The sequence below is a fragment of the Danio rerio genome, chromosome 21, assembly GCF_049306965.1.
Source record: "Danio rerio strain Tuebingen ecotype United States chromosome 21, GRCz12tu, whole genome shotgun sequence".
NCBI lineage: Eukaryota > Metazoa > Chordata > Actinopteri > Cypriniformes > Danionidae > Danio > Danio rerio.
In genome coordinates, this window is record NC_133196.1 from 4675973 (window position 1) to 4683547 (window position 7575).

Below are 7575 nucleotides of genomic sequence, written 5' to 3' on the forward strand. Positions count from 1 at the left end.
AGATGTCGCCTACCCCGAATGCGTCAATAGATCCGCCATTTTAGTACAGGGTGGCGCTCCTTTGAAATGAACGCCATCTAGCGATCTAGCGGTCATATATAATCTAATGATGACTAAATATTCATATATATATATATATATATATATATATATATATATATATATATATACATACATATATATATATATATATATATATATTTATATTTATAAATATATAAATATGTATATATATATGTGTAAATATATATATATATATATATATATATATATATATATATATATATATATGTAAATATATATATATGTGTGTGTAAATATATATATATATATATATATATATATATATATGTAAATATATATATATATATATATATATATATATATATATATATATATATATGTAAATATATATATATATATATATATATATAATAACTTAACAATAACTTTTTTTCTCACCACCACATTGGTCATTTTCACAAGACAATTTCGTTGTTGGAAACTGTATTTTCAATACTCAAATTTGACGTTTGCATGCTAAAAGTACTTGAGTAAGAGACGTTTTACTTGATTTGGGTTATTAAAAAACTCTGACTACCAATATTATGATACAGGTAGCCTTTATCTGCTGTATTCAACCTAAAACCTACAGTAGGTTGATATAAACTCAAAACAATAACCATTATTGTCTTAGGACATTTTATTACGCAAATTTTTAAATAACAGTAAGTTCATGACATGTTAAATATATGGGAAATCTGGTTTTAAACATACAGAAAAATAATAAATACAGTTATGTAACAACTATGACATTACCGTTATGTCTTAGGACATCTTTAATAAACTTTTTATCACCTACACCAAATATTGACTAATGATGGTACATTTCTAACAACTATTTATTTGTTAGACTACTGTATTGTCAAACCATGTTGCATACAAATGCATTCAACAGACTTATATGACAGTGTATTTGCTGTAGAGAGGACAAATAAAACACGAGACAGGTGTTTAGAAAGAGTATAGTTTATTTTGTTTGACCTGCAAACTCATCTAAACAAGAGAAACTTTCAGAAAACAGCCTGGAAACATTATAATGCGCGCGCTCGTGAATATAACTGTCTATTCAATAATCTTCTTTGCTCAACAATTCAGCTGAAAAACAAAGCAAAACATTACAACAGCCAGTCATAGAGCAAAGAGCATAGAATCACCAAGAGGCGACACTCTAGTGTAATTTGGGAAACACACTTTATCAACACCATCAACACTTCTGATAGTAGGTGTTGTATTGTCTTCTCTCAGGTTGTATCTCAGCTTTAATGCGCTTTTTGAATAAATTAATTAAAAACAAAGCAGCTGCTTGCCATCGCGACAGCAATGAGATCCAATGGACGGCCGATCGCTTTCACTGTCGCCTCTTGGTCATCCTAAGCTTTGCATAAAGTTAAATCATAACAGTTACCATGGTTTCTATTTCAAACTATAGTAAACTAAAGTTTGAAACTATAGTTTAAAACAGACGATGAGTGGGCCTCGCTACTCCCACCCACTATAACCCTCGCAGCGAGGTCCCACTACCGGCCTCCCGTGTTTCCCTGAGGGTCCTCAGGGCTTGTTTGTTCCCTGCCTAGGGCTGTTCCGTGCCAGTGTTCACTGGATGTTGCTCGGCGGCACATTTCGAGCAACAAACACGTAATATTCCTTGCGATGTTGCATTTATGTATGCAAACCGCAAGGAACTACAGCGAAAACGGGGCCGAGTGAAGCTTCACGAAGTGGACTTCGTGAGATTGGCGTGACTCGTACCGTCCTTATTGAACTCACCTTGGTCAAGTACAAACAGCAACACCGAGCGAACTGATGACGCTGAGAGAGAACCGACGAGCTTTATAGGAATGCAGATGCAAATTTTTACAAGGCACGTCACTGCAGTCTCGTTGTCATGGTGAGCGCTGAAGAGGGCTCACCTGATTGGAGCAGACGGGATCGGGAATTTCCGTCAAGGCTAGTTGCTGTCTGCTGTGAACAAAAACATATTAAATATATTCAATATATATTTTTTGGTGCTGTGTAATATTCTGAGATGCAGTAGAATATGGAGACAGATGGATATAATTGGGTATATGCTGAGCTAGTGTTGTTCCCATACTTATAAACTTCCGGTGACCTGTTACTGTGATTTTTTTTATTTTATTTTATACAGTTGCTTTTACAGCATCGAAGTTGTAATGTAATTAAAATACATTCAGTTAAATAAACTTTGTCATTCATTTAGTTGTTCAAGCGTAAAATGAGACAGAATGCCTTTTACTCGCACTCGCCTGTAAGAATCGGCAGGCTAGCGCTTAAGCTCTCATGAAGCGCTTAACCCAGGTAACTGGCAAATTAAAAGTCCTATTAGCATGCTTCAGCATATACCCTAAAAATCCAAGGATGTCTTTCAAAAATAGTAGGGGTTTAACCACGGCATCCTGGCCAAATTTACCCACTGGCCTCTGTCCATCATGGCCTCCTAACCCTCCCCATATAATAATTGGCTTTATTACACTGTCCTCTCTCTGCGGTGTGCGGTCTGGTGCAAATTGTCTGCTGTCGCGTCATCCAGGTCGATGCTGCACACTCCTTGTAGATGAGGAGATTCCCCCTATGTGTAAAGCGCTTTGAGTGCCCAGAAAAGCGCTATATAAATGTAAGGAATTATTATTATTAAGCACTTTTCTACCATCATGATATAGCCAGACTAAAATGAAAATCACATTATTTCGATTAGTTTATACTACAGCAAACACTCCACTCACTGACAAACAGCCCCTTTCATAAAGATTTGTTCCACAGGTCTGTCATAATCAGATAAATATGCATTAACATACAGAATATCGGCCTCTTCTGATGCGCCACATGTTGAATAACGCAATAGATCAAGACACACGTTTGCTTTTTTTCTCTACTTAAAAGAACGATAATAATACATCGTAACAAGAACAACAACAATAATAATTCATATCATAAAGATAAGCCAAGTTGTCTTTTCTTAAAATTCAATACAGCCTATAGCCCCTGCTGAAAAATCCAGCTTAAACCAGCCTAGGCTGGTTGGCTGGTTTTAGCTGGTCGACCAGGCTGGTTTTAGAGGGGTTTTGGCCACTTCCAGGCTGGTTTCCAGCCATTTCCAGCCTGGTCTTAGCTGGTCAGGCTGGGAGATGACCAGCTAAAACCAGCTTGACCAGCCTAGCCAAGCTGGGAGTTCAGCCAAATCCAGCTATATCCAGCTTAAACCAGGCTGGTCAAGCTGGTTTTAGCTGGATTTGGCTGGTCATTTTGCAGCCTGTCCAGCTAAGACAGGCTAGAAATGGCTGAAAACCAGCCTGGAAATGGCCAAAACCCCTCTAAAACCAGGCTGGTTAACCAGCTAAAACCAGCCAACCAGCCTAGGCTGGTTTAAGCTGGATTTTTCAGCAGGGGCGACTCTTTTAAGGTGCACCACATAATCGGCAGGTGACTTGTTAAAGAAACTCAACAAATGTTGCACCATGACACACACAGTGAAACAGACAGGGACTTTTTGCAAAGGTTGTATATGTATTTAAGTGTCTGTTTAAGGTCGTCTTCAGACACTTTCTCCAGAGCGCGTCCGGCTCGGCTGTGTTTCTAAAGTTGAAGCAGTCTGTTTTTGTTGGTTTGGCACACGTCAGGAAGCAGTGGTAGAGTACAGCTTCTCTGCTTCTCTTTATATCCAGAAGACTCTGATATCTCATCTCTCACAGCAGCTCTGCAAGAAAACAGCAGAAACACATGTGAGAAGATGATTTATTGAACTATTAAAAGCTTGCCAACAACATCTATGACTGGTATTATGAAACTGAAAATAGAGACGCTTTGCAGAATGTCAAGGCTGCTTTTTTCAGTCATTCACACTGTCCTAAAGTTAAAAAAACTGCAGAAATCATTGTCCACACCAGTGGCGTTGCGAGGGGGGGCTTTGGGGGCTTAAGCCCCTGATGTATTGTCAAAAGCCCCTGATCTCTCGGAATATGTTGCACTTAATAAAAAAAATATGTTGTATAACATTTGTTTTGTTATCTAAGTACTGAAAATTACCACATACATCACGAACATTCCACTTAACGCAGCTTTTGTGTCGGGTAATTAAATCGTCAGCTGTTCAGCAGTACCTGTTTCTACCGGCAGGTGGGAGTGGCTCTGTTGTCACATGGTGTTAAAAAAATCCCACCACTGCACTTCATTCATTCATTATTTTGAGGAGCTGAATCTAATGAGGTAATAATACAAATCTTTCGCGAAACTGAATAGTTTTAACAACTGATGAAGCTTATTTGTTTCCACAGTATAAAATGTGTGTAGTTTTGGTGAAATAAAATAACTATAATCAGTAAAATGTGCATCATATCAATGTAAAAACATGCAAGTTAGTCAAAAAACGTAAATTGTACTAGCTTTCTAGATATGATATAGATATCTAGACATTTATATGATATAGCAAGTCACATCTGTTTCTGTAATAGTTAAATCACAGTGAGTTTATGCATCTAGCTTATTATTAGCTATATGTAACATGCAATGTCAATGTTGGGGGGGCGAGGCAACTTCTTTGGGGCTAAGCCCCTCATCCCTTTCGACCCTAGCAATGCCCCTGGTCCACACTGCCAATGGGGTCAGCAAATTAATCTTGTTTTTCTTTTGACGTAAGATTATTTTCCTTACCCCATTGGCAGATTATTTAGCTTGTTTCAAGGAAAAACTCACTTAATATTGGCATATTATTTCTCAAAACAAGACAATATGCTTTGCTTGTCTAGAAAATGCTTCTTGATATAAGACATTTTAGATATTTAGACTAGAAACAAGAGAAAAAAATCTAAGCAAGAAAAGCATTTTTTTGCAGTGCAGTTTCATGCATGGAAAATATCAGCTTGGAGACTTCTCTCAATCATCCTTTATACATTATTTTCAAGCTTTTATTTTAGGTTCAGTTTAGTTCAGTTCAGTATGATGTAAATGTCACTGCTGAAAGACGAAACACTGAGAAGCAACTTCACTGATGAGCCGATTTGATCAATATACAGTATGATTTAACATACAGTTGAAACCAGAAGTTTACATACACTCTAAAAAAAGGAACATAACCATTTAAAAAAAATGTCTGATAGTAAATCATACTAAAAGTTTACTATTTTAGGTCCGTTAGGATTACCTAAATCATTTACATTTGCTAAATGCCAGAATAATGATCAATTATTATTTATTAATTTCTAGACAATCAAAAGTTTACACACATTTCCTTGGTATTTTTTAGCTTTGCTTTTAAACTGTATAACTTTGGTCAAATGTTTTGGGCGTCCTTCCACAAGCTCCTCACAATAAGAATTTTGGCCCATTCCTCCTGACAGAACTGGTGTAACGGAGTCAAATTAGGCTGTCTTGCTCGCACAAGCTTTTTTAACTGTGCCCACAAATTTTCTATAGGATTGAGATCAGGGCTTTGTGATGGCCACTCCAAAACATACACTCTGTTCTCCTTAAAGCACATTTTAACTAGTTTGTCAGTGTGCTTAGGGTCATGGTCTGTTTGGAAGGCCTATTTGTGGCCAAGTTGTAATTTCCCGGCTGATGTCTTGAGATGTTGCTTCAGTATTTCTACATAATGTTCTTTCCTCATGATGCCATCTATGCTGTGAAGTGGACCAGTCCCTCCTGGAGCAAAACAGCCCCACAACATGATGCTGCAGACCCCATACTTCACAGTTAGGATGGCGTTTCTAGGCTTTCAAGCTTTCCCCTTTCCCTTTGGTCATTATGACCAAACAGTTCAATCTTAGTTCCATCAGCCCACAGGACATGTCTTCAAATATTAGTCTTTTTCCCAGTGGAATTTAGCAAATTGTAATCTGGCTTTTTTGTTGATTCTGGCTTGTTGATTTTCCCATATTGTCACACAAGGAAGCAGTGTGTTTGAGGATTCCCTTCAATACTATTCTACAGTTGTGCCTCCAATTAACTCAAATGTTGTCAATTAGCCAATCAGAAACTTCCAAAACCTTGACATCATCATCTGAGCATTTTCAGAGGCAGAATAATCTTATTGTATGTAAACTTGACTTTCAAGAAAAGTTAAAACAATTTCTCAAAAAATATATCTCTCATTATTCTGCTATTAAGCATAACAGAAACAAATGTGATAATCCTAATTTAGCTTAAAAAAAGTTTAGTCACATTAACATCTGACTTAAAAAACATGGTGATGTGCCTTTTTATAAAGTGTATGTGAACTTCTGGTTTTAACTGTATGTAATCTAACAAAATTTGATTCTACCTGCCACATGTTGAGGTTTCATATGCCCATAGCCTAAATAATTCTTGTAACTTCCGGCCGCAACTGTATCTGATCTGATCTATGGCAACAGCCCTCTTACGGAGAAAAAATGCTTGAGTAAGGAGTGAATGGGTAAGGGTGTTAAAGTTGCAGTGTTTATATATTCGGTCAGCAACGTCTGATGAGTTGAGGAAAAACGGACTCCATATCTGTTATCTTCCTCGACCCGAGCAGAGCAGGTTTAAGAAAAGGTTGCGTGACCCTTCAGACAACAGACACATCAGATACGGAAAGGATGTGGTTTTGGCATCTTTCTATCAGTGAAAAACACCTTGTGTAGATAAGAACTCTTAAAGAATATTTTGTATATTGGCTATATTGTGAAAATAAAAAAATCTCTGTCTGTTTAAGCACAATGTTAATATATCTTGGCATTTTCCAGATTTCTTAGCTGTTTCCTGTTTGGATATATATACATGCACTCGACGGTCACTTTATTAGGTCATTAACGCGATTTTCTAATCAGCCAATCACATGGCAACAACTCAATGCATTTAGGCATGGTCAAGACTGTTTGTTGCAGTTCGAACCAACTATCAGAATAGTAAATAATAAAGGTTATTTGAGTGTTTTCAAATAACCGCTTGTTACAACAGAGGTCTGCAGAAGAGCATCTCTGAATGCACAACACGTCCAACCTTGAGGCGGATGGGCTACAGCAGCAGAAGACCACACCGGATGTCGCTCCTGTCAGCTAAGAGCAGGAAACTGAGGCTACAATTCACACAGACTCACCAAAACTGGACAATAGAAAATTGGAGAAACGTTGCCTGGTCTGATGAGTCTCGAATTCTGCTGTGACATTCAGATGGTAGGGTCAGAAATTGGCATCAACAACATGAAAGCATGGATCCATCCTGCCTTGTATCAATGGTCCAGGCTGGTGGGGGTGGTGTAATGGTGTGGGGGAGATTTTCTTGGCACACTTTGGGACCACGTTATCACATGGTTTTAATTAATTCAATATATACACACACACACACACACACACACACACACACACACACACACACACACACACACATATATATATATATATATATATATATATATATATATATATATATATATATATATATATATATATATATATAATTTTTAAATATATATATATTAATATATATTATTATTTTTTCAAATTACATCATATAAATCCTGTTAATGGCGACCCGATAAAG